This window comes from Ambystoma mexicanum, chromosome 4p (genome assembly GCF_040938575.1).
Source record: "Ambystoma mexicanum isolate Mex_15411 chromosome 4p, UKY_AmexF1_1, whole genome shotgun sequence".
NCBI lineage: Eukaryota > Metazoa > Chordata > Amphibia > Caudata > Ambystomatidae > Ambystoma > Ambystoma mexicanum.
Window position 1 is genome coordinate 159,696,290 of NC_090927.1, and position 18,272 is coordinate 159,714,561.

At 45.9% G+C, this 18,272-nt stretch overlaps 1 protein-coding gene across 8 annotated transcripts in view; it reads right to left on the bottom strand.

The window, feature by feature from the left end:
* Positions 1-18,272, bottom strand: part of OTOF (otoferlin) — a 1,702,209-nt gene that overhangs the window by 241,295 nt on the left and 1,442,642 nt on the right. The window lies entirely within an intron of this gene.

Genomic DNA, 18,272 nt, shown 5'->3' on the forward strand with positions numbered 1-18,272 from the left:
CAGTTTGAATGCATGCCAGCAATGAACCAGTTTGAATGCCAGTAATGAACCAGTTTGAATGCATGCCAGCAATGAACCAGTTTGAATGCATGCCAGTAATGAACCCGTTTGAATGTCAGCAATGAACTAGTTTAAATGTCAGCAATGAACTCGTTTGAATGCCAGCAATGAACCAGTTTGAATGCATGCCAGCAATGAACCAGTTTGAATGCCAGTAATGAACCAGTTTGAATGTCAGCAGCAAACTAGTTTGAATGGCAGTAATGAACCAGGTTGAATGCCAGAAATGAACCAGTGTGAATGCCAGTGATGTAAACCCATTGTAAATCTATCCCCTTGCACATCTGCACTGACAATGCTAATTTTTTAGGAAAACCCCTGTCCCTAGGCGATCAGTGGAAATGCTGCGCCCACTCGAATGTACACCTTTCAAAGACCACCGATGCAGCAGTGGCGTTGAATGTGGTTGAGGCCTTGCTGTACAAGGAGGCTGAACTTGACATGATAGCTCAACATTCTAAGTGTTCACCCCCAAAAGCTGTGTTCAATCTTTCGGAACATAGTTCTGAACCCCAGCAGGGCTGACTTAGTTTGTCATCCTTCAGAGGTTAATAATGTGACTACTACTAAACTAGATGATAATCACAGTATCTATTATTACAGCTGTTAGGAGCATGGGTGACCAGGCATGACATACTATGCATATAAACAACATGATATTATGATCGCAATTATAGCACACACGAGACCTAAACAGCACTTGGAGGATATGCCAGCTTTTTGAACAGCGGCCTTCAGTTGCTTTTGTTTTTTTTTTTTAGGGTTTGCTAGCACCAGCAATTCTGTGACTAATTTGAAAGTTAGCAGGAAATTCAGATTTCTTTAAACACCCTTCAGACAGATATCACCACGAGGAAGGATCCACCGCCCACCCCTAGCCCAAAATACGTTGGCCAACATTCTCTGAGTCTTGACGAAGAGGATGCTGTCACATGAAAAGACTGGTATACATCTTTCACCAATATTGAGCTTCTTATGCTCAGAATCATTAAGTAACACACATTTCGTTTTTACCACATGGGTGCATAGAGTATTGAGGGTGCTTTCCTCAATTTCTGTTGGGCTGGGAGGTGGGGAGAGCCATGTTTCTGTGCTCAAGATGGCATTGAGCTTGTCTGTGGAAATGAGGTCAGCTATCTCAGAGGATGGGAAGCCGAGCGAGTGCTGACTAGCATCAGGCTGCACAAGAGCATGAGGTGTGGGGGAGTGGTGGTGATGTGACGGATGTGGTGACATTCCGAGGATTTGTGGAGCAGAGCTACTTTGCGTGTTGCTGGGCCCGGGCCCCTGAGTAGTGCACATTATAAGGATTATGGAGTAAGCCAAGATTCTTGTTAAAATATATTTTGATTCTCCACCCCCACAAAAAAGGACACATTTGGGGATCTTGGTAAGGAGAAACCAGTATCTGGATCCAATATTTTCTACACATAATATGAGTCAATGCACAAATGCCCAGACACATTTTTCAGAAGGTTCCTTTTCTCTTTGTGTTGAAATTGGAAAGACACCTTTGACAAGTGCCGCAATCCTTTTTTTATTATGCAACATGAAAATTGACTTAAATAAGTAATATTTCATATGGATGCAAGACACTTGGAAGCACCTTGATTCGGGGCACACTGGGGTCAGAGTAAGCCAGTAAGGTGGACCTGATCTCTCCATCTTCAAAAGGTAGCTGACAGCAAAAGGAGAGGACAGAAACACACAGAGGTAAAATGACTGAGAACAAAACAGCAGAAATAACAGAGGGGAGAGGATCACAATACATCAGCAGAGATCACAGAGGAGAGAGAATCACAGAGCATCAGCAGAGGTCACAGATGGGAGAGAATCAAATAGCATCAGCAGAGGTTACAGAAGGCAGAGAATCACAGCATCAGCAGAGCTCACAGATTGGAGGGAATCAAATAGCATCAGCAGAGGTTGCAGAAGGCAGAGCATCACATAGCATCAGCAGAGTTCACAGAGGGGAGACAATCACAGATTATAAGCAGAGGTTACAGATGGCAGAGAATCACAGAGCATCAGCAGAGGTCACAGAGGGGAGAGTATCAAATAGCATCAGCAGAGGCCACAGAGGGGAGAGAATCACAGAGCATCAGCCGACGTCACAGATGGGAGAGAATCACAGAGCATCAGCAGAGATCACAAATGGGAGAGAATCATAGAGCATAAGGAGAGTCCACAGATGGGAGAGAAACACAAACCATTAGCAGAGGTCACAGATGGCAGAGAATCACAGAGCATCAGCAGATTTGAAAGATGGAGCGAATCACAGAGCATCAGGAGAGGCCACAGATGGGAGAGAAACACAATACATCAGCAGAGGTCACAGATGTCAGAGAATCACAGAGCATCAGCAGAGGTCACTGATGTCGAGAATCACAGAGCATCAGCAGAGGTCACTGATGTCAGAGAAGCAAAGAGCATCAGCAGAGGTCACAGAGGGAATGATCTGTGAAGACACTGAAGATACAGAGAAAGCATGTGTTATCACATGCACAGTCACAGAGTGGGGAGCTCGTGGCACGCAGGCCACCGCTAGACACCTTCTGAAAGAATGCTCCATCATTATTTCAAAAAGAGTCCCAAACACAACATAAGGAAAGAGGTGATGTGCTTCCAGAAAGTGGGACTGTACTGTCACTCTGGAGCTGCACTTAGGCACCACATCTGGAGCACATTACGCAGATGCTGGGTGGAGAGTGCCCCTTTTCACACGTGCGTTGAACAGGAGGTGCCGCCCCTAAATAGAGAATCTCAGGTAAGGGGGGCAGTCCCTCTTTGGAAGCCCTGCTCCTTATTTTGTGGAGCCACCACAGTCATTTCCACTTGCACCTCATGGTCTGAATTCCCCAATGGGTGTCTGGCATTCGCAAGGAATTCCAACATTGCTTCAAGCAGAGCCTCTGTATATTATGAGGCTGCTTATCCCACCAATTTAGAGGCCATTGTCCTGGAAAGGATTTGTTGGGGTGGTCATCAATGGCCCCCAGAAATTCGAGCGGCTCATTTTGTGCGTGCCATATTAATGACTTGGGGTGGCGGCAAACTTGGTAAAACGTTGCGATCTCATATGTAAAATGTGTAGTTAATTATGAATGGGATATGTTACTTTTAGTGTTTTTTTTGTATAGAACTGATACATATTAGATTTGCACACCTGTAGCAAGATACAATATTAAAACCGCAAATGTAGCATGAAAACGATCTGCTCTGAAGTACATGGAAACCAAGAGACGGAGGGTTTCAATGCGCATGCATGGGTGTCCAGTGTTGAATTGTTTTTCACCCAGGGAGAAACTAAAGGTTGTATGTGCTGGAGTGGTGATTACATAAAATAGAATGTCTTAAGAGGAGCCAGAAGCCTGGGGCGGATGAGATCGCAATCGGTAGTTCAAAGAGAACCTGATTGTTTAGTCCTTCCTCATATTGCTAAGATATACAAGTGGACCATGTGCAATAACACTTACGGTTAAAGGGCTCTAGGGCAGTTGTTATCAAGTAATGAATTATGTTGTATGTGAATGTTTTATTGTGCCATGATGTCATGACCTACCACGGGCCAATCTCCAGCACAAGCGGACTTCGAACACGATCAGAAGATTATAGTAAAGATTGTCGATGACCAATGAGAAAGAATGAATTGGGGAAAGCTGGAACTTTTGCTAAAATGTATACAAATGTATCAATTGATGTGGTTTGTTGCCACTTGGGTTAGTTTGGACCTACAGTACCATCTAACTGTGTGTCAGGTTCCCATTAGGTATCTTCACTAGAAGAAAGTTTCAGGTATGGAAGAATTGTGTTTGTGCAGGAAAGGTACCATAATTTACGTCTATTGTTAAGTGAGGTTACCTTGGGGCAAGTACACCTTTTCCTTAACATTGCCTTGCAGGATACAGGAGTAGTTCCAACTCAAAATGGTGGCCATATAGAGCAGCAATGATAGGCTCAGAGGTGATTGTGAGGTAGTTTGGAATCTTGAAGAAGATTCTAGGCTGCCTTTCATTCCTGTCAGATTCACGGTCAAGGCAACCAGAGCTCCAGTGAAATCAATGAGAAAACTAGAGGAGATTTGTAGGAAACTGAAGTTACAGAGGGAATCCTACTGCCAGAGTAAATTAGCAGCAAAACTCAGATAAGTGGCGCAGTAATTTGAAGAAATTTAATTTAATGAAAGTCACGTTAAGAGAATGTTCAGAATTGTAGAGGATTACATCTTTTCCTTTAAGAAAAAGATTCATAAGAGACTGGGCAGTATTTATATTTCCCAATTGCATTTCTTGAACGTTATTTGTAAAATGATTTACTTAAAAGTTACTGTAGTGGCGAATGGCACGCGTTACAAGATGAGACTTAAATGCTAAGATTTCGTAGTGTTCAAACAAAGCATGGGCCCTGAAGTCTGCTGCTGAGGGTTTGAGAAAAGAAACCATAAATGCGCTTGTGCATCGGGTGCATGAGTCGGAGGAAAACTAATCTCGTTGTGCAAGAGATTTAGGCTGTGCAGTTCCCTGAACTGCTGAGAGGGTACACTTGGCATCAATGACTCCTGAGGACTATTGAACGGAAAGCAGAGGTACACTTTCACAAATGTTGCATGCGGTGCAGGATCAAAGAAAAATACATCTTGCAAGTGTGTATGAGTGCAAGGTGGAATAAAAGATTAGTTTGCAAAAGGGAGCAAATATGTGCTGAAGGCTACTAGTAGTGAGGAAACTTTAAAGCTGAATTTGTCTAACTGCTGGAAAACACAAGTATATTATTTGAATCACATGTTCACTTCGCTAGAAAAGGAGTCTAAGTGTAAAAAGTTAAAAAAATAAACCTGCCAAGATAATATGAAGCAAAAAAAATATTTGAACCACATGTTCAACATCACCAATGAAGGAGTTAATATAAGAAATCTTTCTGGTAATGAGAGACTGATGCATTTAAGGCTGTATTTGCAGCAAAATGGTATTGAGGACAGCACTAATGTTAAAAAGTCTACTATTATGAAAAAGCATCGTACAGAAATATCAACAGAAGTAGTGTCTTTAATTCACACGCAGTTCCATGAAAGTTACCTCAAAGCGTGGGGTGGAGGTTGTAAGGTAATTAAGTGAAGGTGGTAATGCATATTTAAAGGAATGTAGATCTAGAAGAGCATTATTCCTTTTGCAAGTTCCTGAAGGTGCAAGGTTCTGGAGTCAGAGGTTATTGACAGGAACCTGTTCTTATTTTATTTTATCCACTTCCCCTTTCCCCCACGGCCTGGTCATCTCATCAGTTGTAATCTAAAGATTGTTGGGAGGGCTGGACTAAGGGGTCTGGTGGACTCATTGTCTGCTCCTGCAGGTTTTGAGAGCTGGCACCTGAAACTGCTCCCCAGATATTTGTACAATAAACTTGCTTTATGGACAAAACATGCACTCGTTCCTCAGTTGGTGGACCCAGTTTGGGCTGAGGAAATTAGGGGTCTTCCTCCACAGATGCATGCGTAGGGCATGTGTGTAAAGACTGGAGGGGAGTATCTGTACTTCTGCCCTCCATATGGCAGAGTAGAGGCCCAGGGCACGCCAGCCAAGATTCGCTATATGGTAGCTATGAACAGGCAACCAAGGCTTAAGCTCTCAATAGGTGATGCAGGCTAGTTCTTAAGTTCAGTGAGTCCCCAAGCCCCCACAAAAGGATGTCCACACACTATGTTATGTGCTAACACAGTTCTCTATATAAAAATAAGATAACAATATATATACACAATTCAATAACACACTTTGCACTCTGGTAATACTATAAGGAAAAATCTATACAATTCTATCTGGTACCACACTTAGACTTAAGATTTCTTTAAAATGCATCAACTGCTGGCAGTTATAATAGAACATACAAATCATTCAGTAAGGTGTATCAACATAGACAATAACGAAGGAAGGAAGGTTAAGCTTAAGCAATGGCAGAATGCTCACTTTGGATATTGATGCACAATTCTGAATGAGGACCCGCCCACCTGACAATCTGTAATAAAAGAATTAACCAGCTCAGTCCACAAATGCTCACTAAGCCTTGTTCTTGGTTTAAATGTTCAACTACCCCAATGTACCTGAAGTGGAAGAGTTTCTTTGATGGTTCGTCAGCGGTATCCTTTGAGGATGGACCCCCTTTGAAGAAGGAGCCACTGGGCGTCCAGATCCACAAGGAAAAGTAGAACACTTGCAGTGATAGAACAGCTTCGACCTTTGCGGTGCTCTTCGACGATCAATCGTTTCTTCACTGGTGGAAGTATTTCGTAGTATTTCGCAGCGATCTCAGGAGCGGGCAGGAGCCCCTCCCAGAAATGCCCCAGCTAGTCCAGTTATGCTGATCTGGATGAATCAGCCCACAGGCCGGAACCTGCACCGCCCGCATCTGCTGTTCGCACACTTTTCGTGCTAATGAGAATACAACCGGCACATTCAAGCGTCCAATATTGTTTGTACCTGCATCCACTTTGCAAGGTGAGCACGTTATTGCCACATATGGTCATTTCAGCTGCCCCTTGCTGCCTTTGTCCTCATGCTGCCTGCCCCTAAGATGGCCGACATGCTTCTCGGCATGGAAAAAAGGCTGTGTTAAGGTTGCTAAGTAACAGCAACATATTTCACCCAGAATACAATCCCGGAAGGCAGAAGCCTGCCCTTGCAACGAGAAGGCCTGAACGAAAAGGCCTTGTTCTGCGCCCCCCAGTCCATTGCACAGCGATCTTAGGAGCAGGCAGGAGCCCCTCCCAGCAACACCCCAGCTAGTCCAGTTATGCTGATCTGGATGAATCAGCCCACAGACAGGAGCCTGCACCGCCCGCATCTGATGTCCGCAGACTTTTCGTGGTAATGAGAATACAACTGGCACATTCAATCGTCCAATATTGTTTGTACCTGCAATCACTTTGCAAGGTGAGCATGTTATTGCCGCATACGGTCATTTCAGCTGCCCCTTGCTGCCTTTGTCCTCATGCTGCCTGCCCCTAAGATGGCAGACATGCTTCTCAGCATTGAAATGAGACCATGTTTAGGTTGCTAAGTAACAGCAACATATTTCACCCAGAATACAATGCCGGAAGGCGGAAGCCGGCCCTTGCAATGAGAAGGCCCTGTTCTGCGCCTGGTCGTGTGCTGGGACCCTACTTCTCCTTATTTGCCTGCCCTGGGAGGCTAACCTTCATGAACAGCAAGGACCTGCCGTAGGCGTAGCACCCACACTATGTGCACAGACTACTAACCCAACGTCCCTCGAGTGCAATCGATGTCAATACCATCGCTGATCGCTTTAGTACACCTTTAAGAAACTTGTAATGCTAAAAACCACTCTATCACTGCTCTTTATTGACCCTCCTACCTTGAGCGCCGTACGTACTACCGCATTCACCGAATTAGGTTTATCCATGTCTAATAATGTCGTTCCTGAATGCATACTCTGGCCAGACACAGTAGAGCATAACTCCTATGGATATCAACTATGTACCACCCCCTTCTTGCACCTCATTGTGCACTTTTAACTAGGGCTAACAGGAACTACAAAGAGCCAAAGGCAAGCGTATGGCTACCCTAATTCTAGCCTGCCTATTTGATATTAGCATACTGGCGCATTTCTAATTTAGCATATCTGCTCTTAGCTTACCTGTGCGTTGTTGATATTAGCCTACCTGTGCATTGACTTTAGCATACTGGCGCATTTCTGATTTTAGCATATCTGCTCTTAGCTTACCTGTGCATTGTTGATATTAGCCTACCTGTGCATTGACTTTAGCATGTTGGCACATTTCTGATTTTAGCATATCTGCTTTTAGCTTACCTGTGCATTGTTGATATTAGCCTGCCTGTGCATTGACTCTTAGCATACTGGGGCATTTCTGATTTTAGCATGTCTGCTCTTAGCTTACCTGTGCAATGACGTCAGCATACTGGCGCATTTCTGATTTTAGCATATCTGCTCATAGCTTACCTGTACATTGTTGATATTAGCCTGCCTGTGCACTAACTTTAGCATTCTGGCGCATTTCTGATTTTAGCATATCTGCTCTTAGCTTACCTGTACATTGTTGATATTAGCCTGCCTGTGCACTAACTTTAGCATTCTGGCGCATTTATGATTTGAGCATATCTGCTTTTAGCTTACCTGGGCATTGTTGATACTAGCCTACCTGTGCATTGACTTTAGCATACTGGCGCATTTATGATTTGAGCATATCTGCTTTTAGCTTACCTGGGCATTGTTGATACTAGCCTACCTGTGCACGGACACTAGCATACTTATGCACTTGAGCTTAGTATACCACGGTACCCTTTGACTCTAGCCATTTTATGCTTTTCGATACTAGCATTACGGTGCATCTGATTTTAGCCTGCCCTCCACCTCTAGCTCATTGATAAGACCCTTCTCATGAGCTTTACAGTAACCAGCCCCATTGTAGATCCAAGCGAGTATCTTGCCTCTGCACCCTTAAAGCATTAAACTTGACTCCTGATTATGACTGATAACCTGAGGACCCAGTCCCTAGTAATTGGACTTGAACTCTTCGCCATAATGGCCCTTTCCACCATCCTAACATGCCCACCTAAGGACAGAAACTTAAGACTTAGATATAGACTATCCCGCCTGTATGAACCTAAAAAAACCTGCCTAAATAACCACACGTCGCTCACAACCCCCCAAACTCTCAAAAGCCTACCCAGGCACGCACTGGCCCTTAGACTGAATGATGCAATCTCCACTAGGGTTAATACAACCACCCCAAAAAATCAGACTAGCCTCAACTCTAAAACAATACAACCTAAAAAAACAATTCACCCAATAGTACACTGACCCATTCATGCTCACTTATCAATGCCAGATCCTTGGTAGCACACCCTACTGATATTGCTGACATTCTATACAATGAGAACTTGGACCTGCTTGCCTTAACTGAAATTTGGCTTCACGAATCAGCAGGACCTACCCTTATGGTTGCACTACCTGACGGCTACCAGATACTTAGAGTAGATAGGCCCAACGCTAGAGGCGGTGGCCTAGCCATAATATTTAAAACTAGCTTACTTATCAGAATGACCACCTTACCTCTCTGCTCCTCGTGTGAAGAATTAGCAGCTAAACTTCCCTTGTCGAACAACCGGACTCTAACTATCTATCTGATTTACAGACCTCCGGGCCCGTTGGGAACTTTCGAGGAGTACCTAACCAACCTTATAGCCAACAATGCTAAAGACCACTCACAAACTTTACTACTGGGAGACTTTAACCTAGGCTTTAATGACACCAGTAACAAATGCTCCCAGTCAATAACAGCCTTGCTAAAAGACTACGGGCTCGCACAAAAAGTTCTTTCACCCACCCATATTAAAGGTAGGACCCTTGAATGGGTGGCTGATCGAAATTGTAACATCACCGTTACCGACTCTATCCCACAATCATGGACAGACCACCACCTAATTACCTCCCCCGCCACGCTAGATCTCCTCAGTCCTAAAATCATTGACTTGCCACCTCCACTTCCTACCACAAGTAAGAAAGATATTACTGCAGAAAAACTTCCCCCTTACCTTCTTCCACCTATCAACAACTTAGACACTAACTCAGATGCCACACTACTAGTGGAGGTATTCAACACTGCCATGACTAAGGCTCTGGACACTGTTGCTCCTATTAAAATGTGCAAAAGTAGACAAAAAACCCACCTCAACGCGTGGTTCACACCCCAACTCAAAGAATTAAGATTACAAAAAAGAAAGTTGCAAGCAATCAGGCTTCACTCCCCTACTAACAATAACAAGGCTAAACTCATGGACCATTCCAAATACTACAAGAAATAAATAATTAGCACCAAGAAGAATATATTCAATGAGAGAATTGCAAAGTCCAAGTCTAACACCAAGGAGCTCCTTACCATCCTCCGGGAAATGGAATCCCCTATCCTGCCGACAGACAATGCCCCCAAGGACAAACCATGGTGTACAGCAACACAAAATGCCCTCTCCAACAAAATCTCAACACTTCAACTCAAAATAGCCAATAGGATCAACAGGAGAACCTCTACTCGCCCGACAAGAGCTGCCAACGCTCACACCCTTGAGATCCCTAGATTTAAACGTACTACAGCTGGGGGCACTAGCTTCCCAGTTAAGGCAGCACAATCATGGAACGCGCTCCCTACTGACCTCCGTATAGACCAACCATACCCCACATTTATACGTAAGGTACTCAAAAGGATTCGAACAAATGACCTCTAACCTGACTACCTACTGACCTCCTTCATTGTATCCTACTTGACCTTATCCATTAATCTGTAACATGACTTGCCAATTGCCTTACCACTACACTGTAACCAGTAGTGCAGTAACCATATATTACCTGTATGATATATGTATGTATATGTATTTATCTGATTCTCCTTTGTAACCAAGCTTAAGTTATCTTGTCCTACCGCGCCCAGCTACCCAAGGGTTTGGCGCGCATTATCAAATAAACAAACATACAAACATACCGGGAAGATGAGGCGTGCGGTTATCCTTAATGCAAAATATTCGGTACTGCAAAAAAGGACTTTTGGTGGTGATGGATGCAGCCCCGGCAGCGGGCATTGGATGTCGGGTGTCGCGTTCGGCTGTCCACTGGCCTGTCAGTGCTGCAGCCGTAGCATGTACCTTGGGATGGCTTTGGTGATCGGTATTCGACCACGGCCTGGACCTCAATTCTTCACTTCAGTGTCCTCAGGATGTCTTGTTGGCTTCTGGTGGTGGAAAACCCACCGGTGGACTTTCCTTGGCAGCCGACGACCTGCTTTCTCCAGCAGGATAAAGTGGTTGGCGGTGATGGCAAGGGAGCCCCTTTCAATTGTTCTTAGGCAAAGGTTGAGCTTTCCCGACTCCGGGCATCAAGCAACACAGTGTCAAGGTGTCCCCTCTTCTGGGCGACACGATTCAAATTGGCTTTCAGTGGTCATGGAAATCTTTCGATCCCTTCGATGGACATCAGACTCACAGAACTGGCTTCCAGGATGCTTCGATGAAGAGCAGCTGTTTTTGCTCGATGATCCCTCATAGCTCGGGGAGAGGTCTCCTAGCCAGGTCCTCTCTTGGATCAGTCCTCGATAAACTCAACAGCTTTGGATTACTTTGAAGGAAAAGCAGCAGCAATCTTCTTCTCCAGCTGGGCTTCAAGGATCAGTTTCAAGTTTCGACGTCAGCTTCTGAACAAATTGGGAAGTGAGAGGTCCCCAGATATACACATCTGTCCCTCATTCACTCTGGCTGAGCCAGGCTCAGTCAGCCAATCACACAGAAGGGCATTCATGCAGGTAGATACCCAATCAGGCTCACAGGCATTTCGGCCATTCACTCCACCCGGCACCCATAACAAGGAATGTGATTGGGGCAAGCACCCAGCCTTTCAGCATAATACACTGCATTCATGTCAGTTTCAGGCAGGGCTGTCTCATTCATTGTGTCACACACACACAAACACAGAAACTAGACACCCATAATATAGACTGCATATTGGTCACACACTCTATTCACCCAGGTCCCAACCCAAAGGTGTACCCACAACATACAGTCACTGGGAAGGCTCCAGCTAGTCTGGTTTGGACTTCCCCATAATACCATATATGGTTCTTCCGCCCAACAGACAGTCAGGGGAAGGGACAGAGTCAGGGGCCATCTTGCCTACTGTCAGGAATCTACTGATTCCTATGGCAGGGCCTGGGTATCCCAAAATGGAGGATACTCAGAGCTCCTGTCACCAGCCCATACACTGCTCTTTGGCAACACAAAGGTGCCCAAAAACATACACTAGGGGTACATGGTTGTACCCCCACCCGTGGGTGCCATAAGGGTATCCCAAGGGTCTCTGTTCACCACAAACAAAAAGAGGAAGAGCTGCACTGCAAGGGGGCCCGACTCCTATGCAGAAAATAACACAGTGCACTGATGATAAGGGAATAGAGGATAAGGACAGGGAGGCGCTCCCTCCCTCCAATGCATTTCCAGCATCACAATGTATTTTTCAGGTCGTGGTCTGGTGCTGTTGGTGTCAGGGGCGTTTGTTGATTGTGCAGGAGGAGATATCTAACAGCCACTTGCTCCTACATGCAAGGCAAACATGTTAAGTTCTCTTGGTTCTCGTGTTTTGGATTCCTTGTGCTAAGCTTGGAGTACTTTCATACAGTTAATTTCCACCATTGTTAAGATATATAGTGTAAATATGAAACATGCAATTATAAGTTAAAGAGGATGGTGCTTAGATGTATGTATCCAATAAGAATACATCCTACTCCTCCTTGACCTATCTGCAGCCTTTGACCTGGTGGATCACGCAGTCTTATGCAACCACCTCAGGCCAGCTGCCCATTTCTCAAGTGATGCCATAACCTGGGTTCCGTCCTTCCGAGCTAACCGTACAATGAGAGTCTTCTCCCCCTCAGCAGCCGCTGATCCCATACAAGTCTCCTGCGGCGTACCTCAGGGATCATGTGCGTCTCCCACCATGTATAACATCTTTACTAAGCCCCTGTTTGACAAGTTGGACAGACTGGGTGTCACCTACACGAATTACGCAGGTGACACCCAGATCCTCATTCCCCTTTCGGGCAACTTCTTGGAAGATTCTGCCTTAGTAAATAAGATATATCTCCTCATTCAGGCATGGATGGCATCCCATGGCCTCTGCCTGAAAGACGAAAAAATGGAGCTACTGATCCTAGGCTCCGAAACGGCCATTAAAAAACTTAACCCCAGCTATGCCTCCTTCAACATCGACAATAATATCATTAACGTGATGACAGAAGTTAAAACCTTAGGCTTCTCCCTTGACTCTTCACTTACCTCCAAGAAGCAAGTCAACTCATTAGCCTCATCAACAGCATATACTTGCAAATTGATCCGAGCTTGCAGACCATTTCTCTCTGAAACCTGCTGCATTACCCTAGCCAACGCACTCATAATATCCAGATTGGATTACTGCAACGCCTTGTATGCGGGAGTCAATAAGCACATTATTGCCAAAATGCAAAGACTCCAAAATAATGCCCTTAGAGCAGCACTAAATATCCAGCACAGAGATCACATTTCTACATTTAGAAGAGATGTCCGCTGGCTTAAGATCAAGGACAGGATTCTCCTTAAAACTCTCTCCCTCACGTTCAAATCTTTGAACAACATAGCGTCACCTTATCTCGCAGAAAGAATTAACAAGAGAATCACTGCCCACCCCATGAGATCCGCCAATGCCTACACTTTAGAGGTCCCTAGATTTAAACGCACTACTGCGGGCGGCTCCAGCTTCCCGGTCATAGCCGCCCAATCCTGGAATGCACTCCCTATAGATCTCAGAACAGACCAACCTTACTCCAGATTTAGACGGAAAGTCCTCACTTGGATACAGTCCAATGATGCCTAGGCCCTCCTGTACATGCCACCTAATGCCTGCTAGGCCTTACCGCTTTCAATGTATCTGTTACTTTTGTACCACCTAACTGTAATCTTGGAATACCCTTATGTGACCACTAGTATCGCTGTAAACTATATAGCAATAACCCTGTTTATTGCCTGTATTTATGTACCCATCTACCTTGTAACTAAGCTTTAAGTATACTTGTAATGCCTGTGCCCAGCTACCCAAGGGTTTGGTGCGCTCTATCAAATAAACAAACAAACAAACAAACAAACAAACAAGAAGTATGGGAACTGAAGGAAATATGGTACATTGTATAGGTTAGACCAATCATGAGTGGGGGGGGGTTGACTCTGTAACAAAACCTTTGGAAGTGTTTTAACTGTTGCAAATTGTATAAAATGAGTGTTCTTTGTGTGGTTCGGGGAGACAGGTTAGTTGTCATCTATCCCCTCCCGGCCATTTGTACAAAAAACTTGCTTTATAGACAAAGCGTGTATGTATTCTGTAAGGGTGGGCCTGCTTTTGGTTACAGTGATCAAACGGCCCACTGCTACAGGTGCCTACACAGCAATATACCCACTTGGAAGTAGCAGTGGTAGGACGAGGTGGGGGCACAACACATTTACTAGCTCTGGATGCCAACAATAACGAGTAAGGGGCCCTCCTAACCCCCGCTCAGTCTGCCTCTTTCATCCTTACATTATTCACTGCTGCCCAGACAGAGGATTGAGATGCCGTCTGAAGAGAAGATGGCAGTACAGAGGGCTTCCACCTTCAACACAGTGCTCCAGTGTTGTCATTATTGCCAATGTTACATCTTTGGAAAAACTTGTATGCAGTGTTGTTGTAAAGATTTTTCTGTACTGCTAATTTTCTTTCAACTTGCAAAATATTGAAGTTATTATTGAAAGCTCTCTGAGAGTAATGCATTGTGGGAATTTAAAAACGAGGAGAGGTTCAGCTTCATCGGTTCGTAGAAGTATAAGGTTCAAAGGGATCCCATGGTTTGTCATATCTGACCACCTCTCTTGGTACATTGACCGCTGCTATACTTGTGTGGGTTCCCCACAAAACATCAAAGGAGATTTTAACGTCCATGAGGAGGGTGTAGTGACTTAGGCCCCTCCTTGGCTTGTGCTAAGGTTACCGGTCTAGTGAGATGTAGGATGTGTGTCATCAAGTTAATAAAATGTGCGCACGGCTGCCTGTGCGTCAGTTCATCCACCAGTAAATGCCTGACGTGTGGTACTTTCGTGTTGTGTGTATGGGCCCTGATAAGTTTGGGACCGGACTGGCCGGCTCCTTAACAACTGGCAACGAGGTCGGTGGGCCTGTGCACGGCAGCCCAAAAGCATGGCGTGCACAGAGTGCATTCCCTGCTAGATGGGGTGTTGAGGACATCTCTGCGAAGGGACACAGTGCAGCGAGACAGCCACCACCTCCATTTGGCTTAACTCCCATATGGGGGAGTGAGACTGCAGGGCGATCACCGCTGCTGCAGAGAAGAGATGTGAACTGCATCAGCCCCGCCTGAGGTGAGCATGGGGGTCACACGGCAAAGGGCCGCTGCGACATCAACCCATTGGTGGAACGATCAAGAAAGAAGAACGCTGCCCATCCCCACACCCATGTGATGACGGAGAGCGCGATCGAGGCGCACTCCTCCTACGCTTCATTGAAAAGTCTCTTGCCTGGGGGAGGAAAAGAGGGCGCAATGCGGCCGAGGCCGATTTCGTAAAGTGAGTGCCCCGAGGAAATCCCTCCCCGGAAACGGGGGACTCTGCTCGCAGCGTGGCCTGGAGCCCCGCACCAGCATTGATTGTTCCTGGCTGGTGAATGGAGAAATGCCACGTCAGGCCATGACATCACCCAGTTATCACCAAAAGGTGTGGCGCCACATTAGCCACCACTGTGACCATCGTTCCTCGTGTGGGGCAAAAGAGATTTTGAGTTGAAGGGCGAGAAGGTGTCGCTGAAAGAGAAGTCTGCGGGTGGCAGCGGTGGCGAATGATGGGTGCTGGAAACTGCTGTCCTGCATATCTATCACACCCTTCCTTGGGACATTCCTGGAGAAGATGGTGTTCCCCCAACTGACCCAGCACACTGAACTTATTGGTTGCCTCCACAACCATCAATCTGGATTCTGAGCATCCAGAGGTGTGGAAACTACTTTTCTGAACACCTTTGAGGAACTGTTTGCATCTCTTGATTCCAACTCTCCAGCTGTTCTCATTCTACTTGATCTCTCCTCTGCATTTGATACGGTCAACCACTCCATCCTCATAAAATGGCTCCACGAAACCTTGGGTATCTCGGAGCAGGCAATGGACTGGCTGGCCTCATTCCTCAGTGACCGTCATCCTAGGTAATTCTGGGCTCTTTCTCCTCCCCCACCTCTATCACCACCTGCGGCACCCCCGAGGGCTCCAACCTTTCTCCTTGGCTTTTTAACACCCATCTTGCTTCGCTTGCACACATCATTTCCACCTTCTCCCACACTTCCACTGTTATGCAGATGACACAAAACTCTTCTTCAAACTTCCCTCTGATCCTCTCTCACTTCATCTATCATCCCTGACTGTCTATCTTCCATCCAGCCCTTGTGTACTTCCAATGATCTCTGTCTCAACACCAGGAAGACTGAGTTCCTTCCTATCGGGACTCATGCTCCCTTTTTCTCTCCCTCACTCTGGCCATGTTCTATGGGCTCTCCCCCTTCTCCTTCATCTGAAGCCAGAAACCTTGGAGTCATCTTCGACTTTTCTCTTTCCTTCTTCCCTCACATTGCTAAGAAGTCCCCCTTTCCACTCCACCTCTTCAAAGGAATTCTTCCTTTCCTCACTTTCCCCCAGAAGCTCAATGACTCTAGAGCTCTGGTTCTCTCTAGGCTAGACTACTGCAATAGCCTATTCCTTAATCTACCTTCCTCCTCTCTACGACTCCTCCAGTGTATCCAGAATAGGGCTGCAAGACTTAACCTTGACCTCAAGCCCAGGGACATCATCTCTCCAGCGCTAAAAACTCTCCTCTGGCTCCCGGTTGCTGGAAGGATCAAATTAAAATCCCTCTGCATCATCCACAAGGCTGTCTGGGGCCGGGGACCACACTAGCTGCAACTTGCTCTCACTAAATATTCTCCCTCCAGATCTTTACGTTCCTGCGGCACCAACTCGCTGTGTGTTAAACGCTTCGCTAAACAGAGAGCTGGTGGCCAATCTCTTTCCTTCAGCAGGCTCCCTCCTATGGAACAGCCTCCCCCTTCCTCTTCTACTTGAGTCGGATCGCCTCAAATTCCGGAAGCTCCTCAAGACTTTCCTTTTCATCTCTTCCTTACGCTCCTCTGCAAAACCTCACAGCTGCTAGACTGGTGACCAGGGCCCTTATGTGTCCTCCTGGATCCTGGCCTCCCACACCCAATCGCCTACAGTCTCTGCCCCTCCCTGCACTTTGCCTTGGCACTGACTGGCCTGTGCCACCACAGGCCTGCACTTACCTATTTATTGGTGGTACACCACTCCAGCTAGGCGCTTACAGCTGTTCCCTCCCTAGCACTTCCAACTTGATACTCCTAGCCCTTACCCTCTACTCCCCACCCTCTCCATCTCTGCACTTGCACATTCTGATTGCTCACAAGGCCTAGTAGGCCCACCTCTATCTTCCGGTGTTATATCTAATTTTACTGCCATGTTCCCTCCCTGTTGCCCTGTGGGCGCTTTGAAACACCATTTACTTGTTGTAGAAGTACCTAACAAGTGCACAATAAAATAAAAAAATAAATAAAAATAAATAAGATGCACCCACTATTTGTCTCTGTGGAGAGCATGTGCAGCTGGATCTCTGCCGAGTGTGATTTGTGTGTGCACACCGTCAAAAACATCCCTTTGTTGGGTAGTGGTGTGCTTGAGCCATAGGTATACAGGTCCGTGTTGGATGGTTTGAGTTTTGGTGGGTGCGGTAACTTGCACATTGACCCTCGCACCTGTGTCAATCAGGAATTTGGTGGGCGTGTCACTAACCTGCATCATCAGCATGGGGCTATGTTCTTTTGGCGACTCATTTTCCAGTACCCCCACATATCCGCTTTTCCTTTGGTCATCTGAGGGTGATGAGGATTCACGTACGGAGTGTGATCGTGCCTCTATGTATCTGACATGTCTTCTCATTCGGTGGGTGTTCTTTCTGTCTGGAGAGTGATGTTCTCTCTTCGACTGATATCTGTTGCTCTCCCCTTAGGGGAGTCGCTAGTACCAGTGTTCACGACTCGGCCTGTGTTCCTCTAGTCTCTTCTTTTTGTATCGTCTTCCGCCACTTGGTGATGAACTTTGTGGCTTTGACATAGGAGCATTTGTACACACGGCCCTGAAATGACCCCCCCCCCCCACATGCTGTGCATTTTTAACCTAATGTTGGACAGGTGCTTTCGTGGGGAAACTCAAAGCCACATTTGAAACAGTATTCTTCCATCCGTCGGGTGCCATCCGCTTGCACTTGCATGAACTTTTTAGGTGTCAGTTTGATCTTATTCATGTTAATGAACTGCTGAACAAAAGCTAATGCCATCATCAAGATCTCTTCCAGCGACCTTTGTTTCTGCAACAGCTTCTTCCTGAAATCAGAGTACTTAGAGCCCTAGATAAAATGTGATCCTGATGGCTCCACATTGGAATATTGATGAAAATGCAGTGCTTCATTGCATGACAAAATCGCCCAGCGTTTCCCCCTTTTCCTTTCCTTCTTGTTTCTTTCATATTCTACATTGATGTGAGGGGCAAAGTATATTGAGAGTGCTTCCTATATGT